General features: G+C 45.5%; 1 pseudogene; it reads right to left on the bottom strand.

The window, feature by feature from the left end:
• Nucleotides 1-1634: 1634 nt before the first annotated feature.
• LOC144486042 (5S ribosomal RNA) lies at nt 1635-1743 on the bottom strand (annotated as a pseudogene).
• Between the last annotated feature and the right edge of the window lie 16385 nt (nt 1744-18128).

The raw sequence follows: 18128 nt of genomic DNA, 5'->3' as shown, positions 1-18128 counted from the left end.
CGCTGGTGTGCCAGCAGATGGGATGATTGAGTGAATCCCTTCCCAGAGTCAGAGCAGGTGAATGGTCTCTCCCCACTGTGAATTCGCTGGTGTCTCCGCAGTGTGGCTAAATCACTAAATCCCTTCCCACACTCAGAACAGGCGAATGGCCTCTCCCCGGTGTGAACTCGCTGGTGTGTAAGCAGAAGGGAGAATTGACTAAATCCCTTCCCACACTGAGAGCAGGTGAATGGTCTCTCCCCAGTGTGACTGCGTCGATGAGTTTCCAGCTTTGATGGGTAATTGAATCCCTTCCCACAGTCCCCACATTTCCACCGTTTCTCCATGGTGCAGGTGCCCTTGTGACTCTGCTGGTTTCCTCGTCCACACACACAACACAATTAATTTCTCTCCCTGATGTGAATGATTCAATGTTTTTTCAGACTGTGTTAAAGCTCTTTCCACAGTCCGTGCACTGGAACACGCTCACTCAGGTGTGCGTGTGTTTCAGTGCTTTTCCAAGCACACTGATATTTAAGATCTCCTGAAAAAGACAGAACAGCCAAAAATTTATCCTTCTAAATTGAAAGACTGATGATATTCAGGTTCCGATAAATAGAGTGAATTTGTGAGATCTTAGTGTGACATTTGGTTTGATATTTCTGCCTGCAAATCTTCACCTTCAGATATCCTGTAAAAGGAGTTTACAAAATGCATCGCTGTCAGTACAGGATAGAAATGCAGACAATTCTAGTTTCTATGGAACATTCTTTCCTCTCTCATTCCTGTGAATCTCCATCCCACACACTCTCCCTCCATTCTCACTCTGCTGTATCTAATATTCACCCTCCCAATTCTCCTGAAGGTGCTGATTGAGGCTGATTGACAGATCCACGCTCGCTGCTTCCAGAACTAAGAGACCTTTACCAAGAGTTAGGATGGACGTGTGTGGCTGAAAGGACCCCTTTGCTGTAATGACTCTATAACTGGAAGTATATAACATAGGTACAGAACAATATTACAAGAATATAAATAAGAATAAATTACTTCATTGCAGAACCTTAAATAATTTATCTAATCTGTGACAAAAAAAAACACGAGATATATCTCTGTCCTATATTAATTTACTGTCCCCTTAAATGTCAGCCATCTCCTGGGGAAAGCAGCCCTTTAATTCTGAACATTAGGAAAGAGAACATCCTCTTAACCAGACAAATCAATGTGTCAAGCTGAGGGAGCAAAGAATGTCAATGTATTTAAGAGAGGGAGAGAGAGACCTGGGCCAACCTTTCCAGAGTCTGCACCCTCTCTGGATTCACTTCATAGAATCATACAATCCTATAGTGTAGAAGGAGGCCATTCGGCCCATCAAGTCTGCACCAACCACAATCCCACCCAGGCCCTATCCCCGTACCTCTGTGCATTTACCCTAACTTGTCCCCCTGGTACAAAGGGTCAATTTAACATGGCCAATCCACCTGACCCACACACCTTTTGGACTGTGGGAGGAAACCGAAGCACCCGAAGGAAACCCACGCAGACATGGGGAGAATATGCAAACTCCACACAGCCAGTGACCCAAACCAGGAATCGAACCCGAGTCCCTGACGTTGTGAGGCAGCAGTGCTAACCACTGTGCCACCATGCCACCCTAAAGTCTACTACACCTGGTATTCCCAGGAGGTCTCCCATTCAAGTACTAACCAGGCCTGAATCTGCTTAGCTCTCGAGATCAGGCGTTTTCAGACGAGTATGGTCGTAGACATTGGCTGATTCTTTTCACTTCCTTGAGTCTGTCTGAAACTCAATTTTCATTCAGAAAGAGAGCAGCAGCAGCTTTGCTGGGCCGGAATGAGCAGCTGAACAAGCTCATTGTGCAACTTCCGCATTCAGACAATGTGGGAGCTCTGATTGGCTGGAGGATTAAAGAACTTCCGGTCCTCCTGGGTTTCCATTGGTCAAACCCCGCTGACAGACAATGAGGGGCGGAGCCCCACGTGGGGGTGGGCGGGACTTTGTCCTCCAGCCGCGCTGAGCTGTTGTCCAATGGGAAAGGCTGGAAGAGCCGGACAGACAATGGTCAGTTGCGCCGGCTTTGTCCCGGGCCCCGCCCCACACCCGCACATGCGCATTCCCCCCAACACCCGCACATGCGCACCTTTGATTCACGGCCCCTTATTAGCTCTGGCCAATCGGAAGAGTTGGAGGACCGGAAGGATTCTGGTCCTCCAGCCATGGAGAGTGCGGGCCTTGTGTGAATGAAGATGGAGTTTCAGAGAGAGTCAGACTTTCTCCTGTCGTTCACATCTGTGAGTGGGAAAGATTGGATTGTCCAGCCAGTCCACCATATTGGCCGTTCGCTTTGCGTGTTGGCCAGTATAGTGTGCTCCAGGCAGGGGGCGGGCAGAGGATAAGGAGTTCAAGGCGGGCTTAATGCGCGCCTTGCGGTGAGCTTTTGGAAATGTGGCCGCTGGGAGGAACGCCTTGGTCGGCGTGAAGTTTCTGTTTCAAGTGCTTGGGTTCGTGACTTGTGCAAGAACTTTTTGTTTCGGCTGGGGCTTGTTGAATGCTGCTCTCGCTGGGATTCCTGTGCCTTGAAAGGCGTGGCCCGGGTGGATGCAGTCTCGGAAGACCCAAGCCAGGGAGGAGCCATTTGGGAACTATGGTTTCGGAAGGTTCAGCCGCGGAAGGTGTGACCCCAGACGGTGCAGCCCCAGTGGGTGTGATTTTGGAAGTTCTGGCCCGGAGTGGTGGACTTTGGAGGACTGTAGTTGAGCGTTGTCGACTTCGGACGGTGGAATGTTGATGGGCGAAGCTCTGGAAGGCGATGCCTCCGAAATGTTTCACAATTGTGTGGTTGTTCATGGATTGTTTGTTATTGTAATATGTGGTTTTCATGTTATGATAGTTGGTGGTTCCGGCCCCCGTCTATTTTCTTGCGTTATTGTGGCCTGGGGGGCATCCCCCCCTGGATAAAGTCACCCCCGGGGGGTGTGACATCCACTTGGGAAAATGCTCTGGGTGGTGAAGCCCCGGACATAGTAACACCAGAGGGATTTTTATTCTCCGGGAGAAAGATTGGGAAGGCAGGCCCGAACTGAGTACCCTGGAGAGACTCTCCCACCGCCCCGGCTGAAATTCCGGAAGGCAGTCCGGATTGAGTAGGCGGGGTGGTTTCCCCATTTCCCCCCTCCGGCTGAACATCCGTAAGGTGTAACCCCCGGATATGAGTACCACTGGAGGGTTGCATCCCCCGGCAGGTGGACAAACCCAGGGGACGGTGCCCTTATGCTTCAGTGTTTATTTTTTTGTTGTGTACAGTTGTAGTGTTGTTAATGTTTGTAGATTTGTAGATTATGATTTGTAAATGGAGGTGTATTTTGAGGGCAATGCCCTGGAAAACTGTAATTGACGATGAACCCTTCCGAAATGGAAGGTAGTAATTGATAAATGGATGGTGTTAGCCATCGGTAATGTATTTTTCATGGATTGTTTGTTATTGTAATATGTGGTTTTCCTGTTATGATAGTTGGTGGTTTGTTCCGGCCCCCGTCTATTTTTTTGCGTTATTTGTGGCCTGGGGGGCATCCCCCCCTGGAAAAAGTCACCCCCGGGGGGTGTGACATCCACTTGGGGAAAGTTCTGGGTGGTGAAGCCCCGGACATAGTAACACCAGAGGGATTTTTATTCTCCGGGAGAAAAATTGGGAAGGCAGGCCCGAACTGAGTACCCTGGAGAGACTCTCCCACCGCCCCGGCTGAAATTCCGGAAGGGATTCCGGATTGAGTAGGCGGGGTGGTTTCCCCCATTTCCCCCCTCCGGCTGAACATCCGTAAGGTGTAACCCCCGGATATAAGTACCACTGGAGGGTTGCATCCCCCGGCAGGTGGACAAACCCAGGGGACGGTGCCCTTATGCTTCAGTGTTTATTTTTTGTTGTGTACAGTTGTAGTGTTGTGTTAATGTTTGTAGATTTGTAGATTATGATTTGTAAATGGAGGTGTATTTTGAGGGCAATGCCCTGGAAAACTGTAATTGACGATGAACCCTTCCGAAATGGAAGGTAGTAACTGATAAATGGATGGCGTTAGCCATTGGTAATGTATTTTTTTTCACATTTGTTCTTTGTGTATTTGTAATTGTTTTGTATTAACGTATTTGTAATAAACAAAAAGAAAGCCACATCTGTGAGGCCCGAACTGAGTACCCTGGAGAGACTCTCCCACCGCCCCGGCTGAAATTCCGGAAGGGATTCCGGATTGAGTAGGCGGGGTGGTTTCCCCCATTTCCCCCCTCCGGCTGAACATCCGTAAGGTGTAACCCCCGGATATGAGTACCACTGGAGGGTTGCATCCCCCGGCAGGTGGACAAACCCAGGGGACGGTGCCCTTATGCTTCAGTGTTTATTTTTTGTTGTGTACAGTTGTAGTGTTGTGTTAATGTTTGTAGATTTGTAGATTATGATTTGTAAATGGAGGTGTATTTTGAGGGCAATGCCCTGGAAAACTGTAATTGACGATGAACCCTTCCGAAATGGAAGGTAGTAACTGATAAATGGATGGCGTTAGCCATTGGTAATGTATTTTTTTTCACATTTGTTCTTTGTGTATTTGTAATTGTTTTGTATTAACGTATTTGTAATAAACAAAAAGAAAGCCACATCTGTGAGTTTGACCTCAAAGAGGCCAACATCTGTGAGTTTCTTTTCTCATTCTGGGGGAAATTGGGGACTTGCAGCAACTGAAGGGAAAGGAAGTGAATCCAGGGAGGCTGCAGACTCTGGAAAGGTTGGCCCTCTCTTAAAGACATTGATATAGAAACATAGAAGGTAGGAGCAGGAGGAGGCCATTTGGCCCTTCGAGTCTGCTCCGCCATTCATTACGATCATGGCTGATCATCCAACTCAGTCGCCTAATCCTGCTTTTTCCCCATAACCTGTGATCCCATTCGCCCCAAGTGCTTTATCCAGCCACCTCTTGAATACATTCAATGTTTTGGCACCAACTACTTCCTGTGGTAATAAACTCGACAGGCTCATCACTCTTTGGGTGAAGAAACGTCTACTCACCTCCGTCCTAAATGGTCTGCCCTGAATCCTCAGACTGTGACCCCCAGTTCTGGACTTCATCAGGAACATCCTCACTGCATCTATCCGTCTCGACCTGTTAGAATTTTATAAGTCTCTTTGAGATTCCCCCCTCATTCATCTGAACTCCAACGAAAACAATCCGAACCTAGTCAATCTCTCCTCCTACATCAGTCCCGCGATTCCCTGAATCAGCCTGGTAAACATCCTTTGCTCCCTCAGCTTGACACATTTATTTGTCTGTCGAAAAGGATGGTCTTTTTCCTCATGTTCACATTAAAGGCCAGCTTTCCCCAGGAGATGGCTGACATTTAAGCGTACAGTAACTTAATATAGGACAGAGATATGTCTAGTGTTATTATATGGTACCCAGATTAGATAAATTATTTATGTTTCTGTAATATATATTTATTATTATTTCTTGCATTGTAATATAAGGCTGCAGCGATGTTATACACTTCCAGTCATAAAGTCATTACAGCACAGAAGGAATCCATTCGGTAACTCGAGTCCAGGCTGACTCTCTGTATAACATTCCAGTCCCATTCCCACTCGATATCCCCATTCTCCTGCAAGTATATTTCCTTCAAGTGCCCATCCACTTTCATTTGTAAATATAATCCATAGATATGGATGGAGATTTACAACTTTTTGGGAATGAAATAGGAAAGAATGTTCCAGAGAAACTAGAATTGTCTGCTCTGAATTTCTATCCTATACTGACTGTGATGACTTTTGCAAACTCATTTCACAGGATTTTGTTTGTGTGGGGAGAATGATGCTGAGGTAGATGAACGAATTATCTCATTGAATAGTTTAAAAGGCTCGATGGGCCAAATGGCCGACTGCAACTCCTAGTTGTTATGGTCTGTCTCCAGGACAGGAAGCAGTGAGCATGGATCTGTCAATCAGCCTCAATCAGCACCTTCAGGAGAATTGGGAGGGTGAATATTAGATACAGCAGAGTGAGAATGGAGGGAGAGTGTGTGGGATGGAGATTTACAGCTTTTGAGGAATGGGAGAGGAAAGAATGTTCCATAGGAATTAGACTTGTCTGTTCTGAATTTATATCCTGTCCTGACACTGATGACTTTTATAAACTTGTTTTACAGGATATTGAAAGAGGAATCACAGACCGAAATCTCAAACATCACGTCTGGATCTGACTGAGTCATATTCCTTGGGAGCTGAATATCATCAGCCATTGAATCTAGAGGGAGAAATTGTTGTCCAGTCTGTTGATTTGAAAAGATTTCAAACATCAGTGTGACTGGAAAAGCAGAAACACACTGTCACACTCGAGTGAGAGTGTTCCAGTGCACTGACTAAAGAGCTTTAACCAGTTACACAGCCTGAATAAATATCTCACCATTCACAGCGGGGAGAGACTGTACCCGTGTTGTGAGTGTGGACGAGGCTTCAACTGATTGTCCACCCAAGAGAGAGGTACGGACACCTGCACCATGGAGAAACCATGGAAATGTGGGGACTGTGGGAAGAGATACAGAGCCCCCTCTCTGCTGGAAGCTCATCGCCGCAGCCACACAGGGGAGAGGCCATTCATCTGCTCTGAGTGTGGGAAGGGATTCACTCAGTCATCCCGCCTGCAGTCACATCAGCGAGTTCACACTGGGGAGAGGCCGTTCACCTGCTCTCAATGTGGGGAGGGATTCACTCAGTCATCCAACCTGCGGGCACACCAGCGAGTTCACACTGAGGAGAGGCCCTTCACCTAAGAAGTGGAAGATGTAAATGAAGTTATTGATGATAGAGAGGAATGCATTGTAACGTCAAGCATTCTGTCGGTTGATTAATTGTAAACATTGTAATCAGAACAAGCTGAGACACCAGATGGCAAAGCCATATTTGTCTCCACGCATTTTAGAATATTAAGTGCCAGTTCTGATATGTGTCCCTCGCGGTCAGTTGGTGGAGTATGAGACTCTTAATCTCAGGGTCGTGGGTTCGAGCCCCACGCTATGTTTGCTGCTTTCGTTGGTGAAGTCTTGGCAGTGTCACCGTTCAAACGGAGTCTTTCTCTATCCCGCTTTGCTTTGTTAGTCACAAGTAAGGCTAACTTTGCAATTTATGATGAAATTCACCGACCCGCCACACTCCAGCGCCCACTCGGGTCAGTGCACCTAACCAGCACATCTTTCCGACTGTGGGAGAAAACCCATGCAGCCACGGGAAGAACGTGCATACTTCACACAGATAGTAACCCAAACAGGAATCTAACTCGGGTCCCTGTGAGGCAGCAGTGCAAACCACCGTCCCACCGTGCCGCCCCACTAATCTCACCGTCACTGCTTTCTGAATTAAAGCTATCCCTGCTTCCCGGGCAGTCGAAGAGTTTAGTCCTTAATTCAGAGAGCAAATTTCTTCTCATTTTGCGCAAGATTTAAAGCAAGATCTGGAAGATTGTGTCAGTGGGAACAATAATCATCCTCATTGTCATTCAATCACTCCAGCCTTACATCCTATCACAAGATCATAAATAGGGTTCTCGCCCTCTATTCTCCCTCACTCTGTATTTGCTCGTAAACTATTAAACCTCTAACTTCTTCCAGTTTGGATAAAACGTCAGCGACCCGAACCATTCATTCTGTTTCCCTCACCACAGACGCTGTTTGACCTGCTGTTTCCAATATTTTCTGTTTTGAGGTGGGGTTTGCAGTACCTTTAGTGTCTTTTTTTCTCGTTCAATGTGGAGTAGTTTTCTTTGACTGAACTTGACCTGTTTGCATCGTCAAAGGGCTGAGGTTTTAAATAATAAGATACAAGGATCTGTCACCCTGTTTGACATGAAATGAAACATAAAGAGGATTAATCATTTCAAAAGATGTTACGAATTCAGTATATATTTTGTTGGGGATCCACCTACTTGTACCATTCACTCACTCATCTGTCCCAATTTAAACAAGAGGTGGGACGGCGAGAGTCTAAACTGCGAAGCGTTACGCCATGGAAATGATAGCACTCTGACCTATGACACTCGGCCTTTCTCCCAAAACACACACACACAATCACACACTTGCTCAATAATTGCCAATCTCCAGTCGAATTGTTGTTGTTGTGTGATACCAACTGCTCATTTCTTTCAACAGATGATTTAAAGAGCAGCGAAAGATGAAAAGAAACATTGCTGATGCAGGCATCTTTCGCCAGAGACACAGCAATGTGCAAGTTGCAGTTTTTGCAGAGAATGACTCTCTTGGCGTCATTTCATCAGCCCCAGAGAACGATTGCTCAAGAATACAAAGCGCTGAGAGTCGGGGAAGCGACAGTGGGGTTTGTGTCCACCTAGAGGTGTAATTCACTCTGTTACCTGTCCAACTTTAAACAAAAGTTAGGAGGCGAGAGGCCAGAGTGTGAACCGTCACCCATTGAATCAACAGCACTCTGATGGAAGACTTTTATCCCAAAACACACACACACACACACCAACGCCCTCTTTCTCTCTCTCACACACACACATAGACAAAGACACACAGGCACACAGACACACACACACACACACGCACGTACACACTTGCTCAATAATTGCCAGACTCCAGTCGAATTGTTATTGTGTGACACCAACTGTTTCTTTTTTTCAACAGAGGAGTTAAAGAGCAGCGAAAAGATGAACAACACTGATGTTGCAGGCACCTGGCACCAGAGGCTCAGCAATGTGCATTGTAATAGCAGTGGAACTTGCTGACAAATTGTCCTTTCGATTCGTACTTTGTGAGAAATTTAAACAAAATGCCCTTCAGCAAATCAACCATCAGCATTTGCAAATTAAAGCCGAGTTTTGAACTCGGATTGCTGGATTCAGGGTCCAGAGTGCTCACCATTACACCACGGACCGCAACACATGGCTACAGGCTGAAAATGGTCGTTCAATACCTGTGCCAATTTGAACAGCAGAGTGAAATATCAGCCCCAATGCACAATCCCATCAAAAACTCACAGCAATTCATATTTACTTTACCCTTGCTGGTTCCTCCTGAAAAAAATGAGTAAGCTATCTTCAATATGCTATCTTGAACTGCATTAAATTTCACTGTAGCTCACCACGTTCGAGGAATGTTGGCATCGAAGTGTTATAAACCTGAGTGTGGTAAAAATTCTGAACAACATCAGCTTGTTACAGATCTGCTTTGGTCATACTGGAAGCTAGTGTGAAAATATGAACAATTCCATATCTTAACAGACTGGAAGGAGTGGGTGACTGTGTTTAATTGGCACTATGCACATTCCTGTAATCCGTGACTGCGAGAATCAGGAAAATTACATCCTGCTGGTCTCGTGGCTAGTGTTCGGTGCTTTCGGGGTCACAGGCTGGCTTCGATGCACTAAGACTTAATGTTTTTGAGAAACAAACTGTAATACTTCCTGGTCCAAAGCCGCTCTGCCAGAAACGGTGGAGTGAGGTTTGTAGTTTTGCTTCCGAGTTGGAAATGTCACATGGACAAAAGGTCAAAAAGAAACACAGATAGTGAAGGACAGAGATAGGATGGAAAGCGCTGACGATGGAGATGGTGACACTAGGTAAAATCTGGTTGATAATGGGTCAGAATTAACCGTTTGCATTGGCACAAATTTCACTCATTTCTGGATAAAAATATCGGGCTAAATGATAAGAAAACTTCTCGCTGAATGAAGCACAAAACTATTTGACTTCGACTGATTGCAAGCAGTTTTCATTCAGAAAGAAGTAACTGTGGGATTAACAAAGCGGGATGGAGAAAGTCTCAGTTTGAGAGGTGAAATTGCCGGAGGAATGGAGAGCTGGAGTTCACCCATAAAAGCAGCAAAGTATAAAAATATTGGGAACCACCCAATGTTGCCCTTGTCCATCATTCCTTGTGTCAGTTAACCCATCCTGTTATGCTCTCTATCACAGACCTTCCCTTTTAATCTCTTTACTGAGTGATTCCCATTTTAAATGCCACAAAACCTCAACCGTTCAATCAATGTTTCGTGAAAAGCAAGAATAAATCTGAATCATTTGAAATTAACCCATTTCGAAATGTTTTTGCTCGGTGTTGACCCGGGGACCTGTGCGCATGTGAGGCAAACGTGGTAACCACTGCACTACAGAAACTTTGCGATGCATGACTTGAAGCAGACCCGGTTTACTTGTGGAGCAACTAAACTCGTTCCACAAGCCCGTCAGTTGCTCACTTTACATTCTCTCTGCTGGTTTCTCGAATCAAAATGAATGATGACACATTCTACTGCATTCAATTTTAATAATCACATGTTTGATCAAAGTTCGTAACGTTTAAAGTAATTTAAGTGAAAATCTGACATTGGGAGAATTTGATCACACGCCTCCACAAATATCGCTATCCTAAACTTAGTGCCTTAAACTTCCTATCAACGACACCAACAGAAGTCATTGCTGTCGGAACTAGTATTGGCAGTGAACAGAATCATTGGAGTTGGATTAGATCACATGTCCCATTGAGTTTCCTCCGCCATTACAATCAACCCCAGCTCAACAACCGCCTCATTTCAGGAATCAATTCAATTAAACTTGATTCCACCCAGACAGGGAGAGAATAGGAGGAACAAAAACAAAAGAGGGAAATGGATAGTTAGACTGAGAGAGGGAAGGACTGAGGCAGATCTATCGACAGAAAGATCACTGTCATGTCGCGTCTCTTCCTGTTTCTGTCGCTGCCTCACATCCAGCTCCCTCTGGCTATCCAGCTCCCAGGGTCAATTAGCTGCTTGATAAAGACACAGACAGTTGGTGAACCCGAGCTTTAACTGGAAAGCAGGGAAAGCGAATGTATGCCACACGGCATTAAGAGGAGATGGAGTTTAGAGATGACAGTACAAAGAGACACAGATATCTCATCTTCCTGATCCAGTTACTGATTACATTACAGTTACTGATTGCAGGAATGTACACAGTGCGAATTATCCACTGTCACTCTCTCCTTCCAGCCTTGAGCACGGAGTTAAGTTTTGAAGTGTTTGTATCTTGCTACAGTAATTCAGGGTTTTGTTGAGGCCACATTTGGAATAGTGTGCACAGATTGGATCCCCGCATTTTAGACAGAATAAAAGCAAAATCTGATGATGCTGGAATCTGAATCAAAAACAGAAAATGCTGGAAAATCTCAACAGCTTTAACGAGAAAGAATAGGTACCATTGAAAAGCTGAGGCATTATTTTTTCCTGATCCAGGAATCTAAAACACGGGAGCACAATCTCAGGATAAGGCGCTGATGATTTAGGAGTGCGATGAGGAGAATTTGCTTCACTCAAAGCCTCGTGAATCTTCGAAATTCTCTAGCCAGAGGGTTCTAGAGAATGCTCCATAATTGAACATATTTCACTCTGGGTGAGACAGATTTATGATCTTTCCAGGAATGAATGGAAGCAGGGATATGGAATTGGAACAAATGCTCAGCCACAAGTCCATGTTTCGATTGTAATTTTTAAGTTTAATGGAATAATGGAAGCATGTATAGAATGTTGTATGTAATATGTTTGAAGTCAATCGTCATTGAATAATGTTGGTAACATCAGATAACAGTACAGTCGGTAACAATTGAAAACTATTTTTACTGACGCCCACAAACTCATTGCCAACACGCAACTGTTTGCCTATGAATGCTGATGGTGAGAAAATAGTAACATTCCGTCCCTGCGTGGTCTCGAACCACCAACCTTCGGACGCGCTGACCAATTGCGCCACAGAGACTGCAGCAGCAGCTGTTAAATGTATTCTAAACTAGTGTGTCAATGACCACAATTCTATTTCTGCAAAGCCTGTTCCAGAACTGCAGCATGACCGCACTGTTTACAATTCTCTACAAGTCTCTTTAGTTCCGTTGATCCCGCAGCACTGCTGTAGTGTGTTGGTTATTCCCTTTCTCCTATGAACGTGCAGGTAAAATGAATCCATGTCTCTTATCACAGGGAGGAATTCAACACGAGGGAATGGAACTGAAAACCAGTCGCCCAGCGATCCAATGTTTTCCACTCAATCATCAATAACACCTCCTTCCAAATATTTTGATCCATTTCCCTCACGATTTGTTCCAAGATTTAATATTTCCCTTGTTTTCTCCTAATTTTGATACAAGATTCGCTTCAATATGTCACACAAATGGAATTGCAAACCTGAGGGCTAACCAAGGGAAACAAGTCACTGCGTAACACAAATCCCATGGTGCTTATTTCCAGATCCACAACACTCAGTTTTTCAACCAAATGGAGGACTTTTTCAATGAAAAGTTAGAACATAGAACATAGAACAGTACAGCACAGAACAGGCCCTTCGGCCCACGATGTTGTGCCGAGCTTTATCTGAAACCAAGATCAAGCTATCCCACTCCCTATCATCCTGGTGTGCTCCATGTGCCTATCCAATAACCGCTTAAATGTTCCTAAAGTGTCTGACTCCACTATCACTGCAGGCAGTCCATTCCACACCCCAACCACTCTCTGCGTAAAGAACCTACCTCTGATATCCGTCCTGTATCTCCCACCACGAACCCTATAGTTATGCCCCCTTGTAATAGCTTCATCCACCCGAGGAAATAGTCTTTGAACGTTCACTCTATCTATCCCCTTCATCATTTTATACACCTCTATTAAGTCTCCCCTCAGCCTCCTCCGCTCCAGAGAGAACAGCCCTAGCTCCCTCAACCTTTCCTCATATGACCTACCCTCCAAACCAGGCAGCATCCTGGTAAATCTCCTCTGCACTCTTTCCAGCGCTTCCACATCCTTCTTATAGTGAGGTGACCAGAACTGCACACAATATTCCAAATGTGGTCTCACCAAGGTCCTGTACAGTTGCAGCATAACCCCACGGCTCTTAAACTCCAACCCCCTGTTAATAAAAGCTAACACACTATAGGCCTTCTTCACAGTTCTGGAAAGTTGGAGTGAATTTTGTTTGTGAATCACTCAGGTGTTGTGTAAATGCTACTCGAAGGTGCAGTGAGCCGGACATGATCTATTTGCGTTTTGCTGAGCTTGTGTTCGGTTTATGGTGAGGTTTGAACGGAATTGGACCATGTGTCCCAGGGATGGGCAGGAACCCGCTGACTGAAGCTGCAATCGCCGCTTTCTGCTGGCGATTGGAGACTGCGGGATATAATCCTGCTGCTTCTCCCTGTCTCACTCACTGTGGAGCCGGGGGGAAAAAAATCAGCGATGGATTTGTTTCCCTGTCTGAAATGTGGCCTCGAATAACTGTTATTAACGGAGGTAACGCTGCTGCAGCCTTTAATAATCTGACACAAATGAGCAAAACACAGTGCTCTAATGCCGCAATCGGTTAGCGCGCGGTGCTCATACAGCAGTGTAGGCAGCGGGCTATGCCGAGGTTGTGAGTTCGAGCCTCACCTGGAGCAGTTGTTTTAGGTGAGACGATCGTCCAGTGGTGTGATCCCTCGACCAGCTAATATTCGAGGGACGGCCAGTGCAGCCAGTGGAGTTTGAATACAATAAATAAGATTGGAATAAAAATCCACTGATGGCCATCAAACAACATCTGTTGTTGCTAAAAATCATGATTCACTAATGGAAGGAAATCTGTTGTTGTGAGATGGTCTGGCCGACACATGACTCCAGAGCGACAGCAAAGTGGTTGCCCCTCAACTGGGGATGGGCAATAAATGTTGATCAGCGGTGCTTCTGTTCAACGAACGCAAGGAAGATCCGGAATGTGCAGGTTTGGGAGAAGCTTTCTGAACCGTCAGAGCTGGAAACGGGAGTCAGTGAAAAATATTGTGTTTGTGTGTGCACAGATGGATGGGGAAATGTAACATGCAGTGTAAAATACTCTGTTGAGTTAATTTTCAACAATAAATTCTCACTCTGAGTTTAAACCAACGTACAGGTGCATCTGCATTCGCTCCTTTCTGCTGTCAGCGGGTGATTGGAGACTGCGGGTTAAAATCCTGCTGCTTGTCCCTGTCTCCAATGTGGAGCCGGAGAAGAGAGAATAATTGTTGGGTTTGTTTCCCCATCTGAAACGTGGCTTCGCCTTTAATAATCACAAACAAATCAACAGCAATCAGCCGGACTGTGCAGGTTTGAGGGAAGCTTTCTGACCATTCAGAGTTGGAAAGGAGAGTCTGCGAAAAATGTTCTGTCGGCTTTGAATACAGAACTGTGAAGGGGAAGGGGAAGTGTAACACAGTATAAAATACAGTATTCAGTTAATATTCAGCAATAAACGTGAATCATTGCTCATTTCCTCACTCTGAGGTTAAAAGTATACTTCCGCCCGCTTTCCAACAGGGAATCTTTGGTTCGGTGAATGTGTAATCAGTACTTGACAGAAACGATGCATTCCCTCCACCCTGGGAGCCTTGGATGAAACTGTACCAGAGGTCATCATTGCAGATGTCGGAGCAGCTTTCTCGAAGTTCAACCCACTGAAAGCGACTGGCCCGGATGGGGTACCCGGACGTGAACTCAGATCCTGCGTGGATCAGCTGGCGGGGGTATTCGCAGACATCTTCAAACTCTCTTTACTTCTGCTTCAAGAAGACAACCATCATCCCACGACCAAAGAAAATCCAAGCAGCGTGCCGTAATGAATACTGTCTGGTGGCTCTGACATCCATCATTATGAAGTGCTTCGAAGGCTAGTCATAGCACGATTCAATTCCAGCCTCCAGGGCTGCCTGGGTCCACTACAGTGCGTCGACCGCCGCAACAGGTCCACAGCAGACACCATCTCCCTGGCCCTGCACTCAACCCTGGCACACCTAGATAACAAAAACGCCTATGTCAGACTCCTATTTATTGACTACAGCTCAGCCTTATTCCGACGAAACGCATCTCCAAACTCCATGGCCCGGACCTCGGCTCCTCCCTCTGCGACTGGATCCTGAACTTCCTAACCCACAGGACACTATCAGTAAGGATAGACAACAGCACCTCCTCCACGGTCATCCTCAACACCGGTGCCCCATAAGTTTGTGTTCTCAGCCCCCTACTACAGTCCTGATATATCCATGACTGTGTGGCCAAATTCCCCTCCAATTCGATTTTCAAGTTTGCTGGCGACACCACCGTAGTGGGTCTGATCTCAGATAATGAGGAGACAGAGTACAAGAATGAGATAGAGAAGCTGGTGAAATTGGCGCGGCGACAATAATTTCTCCCTCAATGTCAACAAAACGAATGAGATTGTCCTCGACCTCAGGAAGCGTAGAGGAGAAATTGCCCCTGTCTGCATCAACGGAGACGAAGTAGAAAGGGTCGAGAGCTTCACGTTTTTAGGTCTCCAGATCACTAACAACCTGTCCTGGTCCCCCCATGCTGACACTATAGTTAAGAAAGCCAACCAACGCCTCTACTTTCTCAGAAGACTAAGGAAATTTGGCATGTCAGCTACGACTCTCACCTACGTTTGCAGATGCACCATAGAAAGCATTCTTTCTGGTTGTATCACATTTTGGTATGGCTCCTGCTCTGCCCTGGACCGCAAGGAACTACAATGGGTCGTGAACGTAGCTCAGATCATCACGCAAACTTGCCTCCCATCCATTGGCTCTTCCCGCTGCCTCGGCAAAGCAGCCAGTATAATTAAGAACCCACGCAAGGTTCTAAATTGCAATCAGACTGCACGGTTTGATATCCTAGGCCGGTCACATTGGTCATGAGCAGAGTTTCTATAGTGTGAGGCTTATCATATAGGATAGACTGTCCGATTCGAAACAGGGTCGAACATGATCGAAATTTACTGCTTGAAAGTTCCCAGATTGTATTTCGTTGTTGAATATGAACTGAATATGGATCCAACAAAATATTTTTTTTCCAATTATTGGAAAGAAAATGCGCTCAGTAAAATCGCCACTGTCATATTTCTGCTTTCACTCTCTCACTCACGGTGCAGTTGATGTCGGTCAGATGGATGAGCCATGGTAAATGTGTGAGGATAAGTGGGTTAGAATGGCGACAAGTGTCTCGGTCAGGCACTCTGGACCTACATTCTCTGGGTCAGGTGCCAGCCATTTATGACTGAGGTAAGGAGACATTTCTTCTCCCAAACGCTTGTGTATCTTTAGAATTCTGCAGCTGCCCAGAGGTACGTGGATCCTCAGTCGCTGAGGATATTGAAGGTTGAGTTGGAGTGATTTTGGAATCTAAGGGAATGAAGACCTATTGGGATAAGCTGGGAAATTGGGGTTGAGGTTACGGATCTGCCTTGTTTTTGTCGTGGAGGAGGCTCAATGGGACATGTAGTCCAGTTTTCTTTCATTGATTCTGTTCACTGTCAATATCAGTTCCGGTACCAATGGATTCTGCTGACAGCATTCAAGTCTCAGGTCCTGAATTCAAGGCAGTCGCGTTAGTTAAAGCGCGTGATAGAAGCCCATCACTGCTAAATGTTCAATTAATTAACTTCATGGAGTAACTTTGATTTGATTTATTATTGTCACATGCATTCGCATACAGCGGAAAGTATTTTTCTTGCGCGCTCCACAGCCAAAGCATATCATTCATCGAGAAGGAAACGAGAGGGTGCAGAACGTACTGTTACAGTCATAGTTTGGGTGTAGAGAAAGATCAATTTAATGCAAGGTAGGTCGTGCATGTTATCACACGAATTCTACGCAGTAGATTGTATCGTTAAACATTTTAACAGGAGGTACCAGCAGACACAATGCAAATATAAATTGCTGTCGGTAATTGACGTGTTTGTGGAGCCAGTTTCCTTACATCATTGCATCGCAGCGTTTCTGTAGTGTGGTACTTATCACGGTCGCCGTACACATGCAAATTTCCTGGTTCAATCCTGAGCAGAAACTTATTAAACAGGAATAGAAAATGGTGGAAAATCTCAGCAGGATTGACAACCTCTGTGAGGAAACAAACGTTTCAAATCTGGATGACCCTTCCTCAGATTTCCTGATTCGACACATTGGCTCTGTTTTCTCTTCACAGATGCTGCCAGACCTGCTGAGATTTTCAAGTACTTTTTTTTGTGTTTCAGGTTCCAGCATGAGCAGTATTTCATCTTTACAGAAACATTTCCAAATGTTTTCAATTTCAGAGTAATTCAGCTTTCAGAAATAATCACGCATTTGCCACGAAACATTAACTGACCTGCCGAGTATTTCCAACATTTTCTGATGGTAACGCCATGAATCAACCTGTGAAAAGAACAAAACGGATGTTCTGTGATATAAAGCAAGGGAGGATGTAAACATAAACTGCCGGGGACAATTGACGGGATTGTGCAAATGGGTTTATTTTGTTTCTCCAGGGAGCTCAAACTGGCACAATGATCACTCCTGTTATCGATCAGGAAGTAATTTCAGCCCCTCCTAAATCATGTGCTGGTCGGCAGCTATAAAATCAGCATTCCCTGACCGGGAATCGAACCCGGGCCGCGGCGGTGAAAGCGCCAAATCCTAACCACGAGACCGCCAGGGAAGATGGGAGAAAATGCTTTCATCTGACTGGTACATTGTAGCGTTTTTCAAATACTCAAGAAAGGATTGTCGGAAAAAAACCCCTCATGTTTTGATAGAACACCAATGATTCCTTCAGCCAACAGCAAATTACTGCAGATTCTGGAACTTAAAAGAAAAACTTAAAATGCTGTAAAATCTCAACAGGCATGACGGCATCTCTGGAGAGAGAATAGAGCCAACATTTCAAATCTGTGTGGTCAGTCATCAAAGATGAAGACAGTAAAGGAGGACGAGATTTACACTTTAAGTGTGGGAGATACGGGGGGTGAGGGTGGGAGCCGTGCGTAAGAGTTGACAAAGTTGTGATAGACAAAAAAAAACGGAATGTAAATGGTGGCGGTAAAAGCAAAATACTGCGGATGCTGGAATCTGAAACAAAAACAGACAATGCTGGAACATCTCAACATGTCTCCTGACTCCGCAGTCAGAAATTCAGCCTGTATATGCTCTCGAAAGGAGCCACTTGCACACACACTGCTTTACCCCAGCAACTTTTTCAGTTAGTCATATGTCTGCTCGTTGTTCCTGACAGAAACGACACGGCATACACTCTTGCATGCAAATTGAGCAGTTAGGCCAAATCCTAGCAGCAGTGGGATTCGAACCCACGC

Source organism: Mustelus asterias, unplaced genomic scaffold (genome assembly GCF_964213995.1).
Source record: "Mustelus asterias unplaced genomic scaffold, sMusAst1.hap1.1 HAP1_SCAFFOLD_277, whole genome shotgun sequence".
NCBI classification, from domain to species: Eukaryota; Metazoa; Chordata; class Chondrichthyes; order Carcharhiniformes; family Triakidae; genus Mustelus; species Mustelus asterias.
Note: the sequence above shows the minus strand (reverse complement) of the source record. Positions and strands in the feature narration are given on the sequence as shown.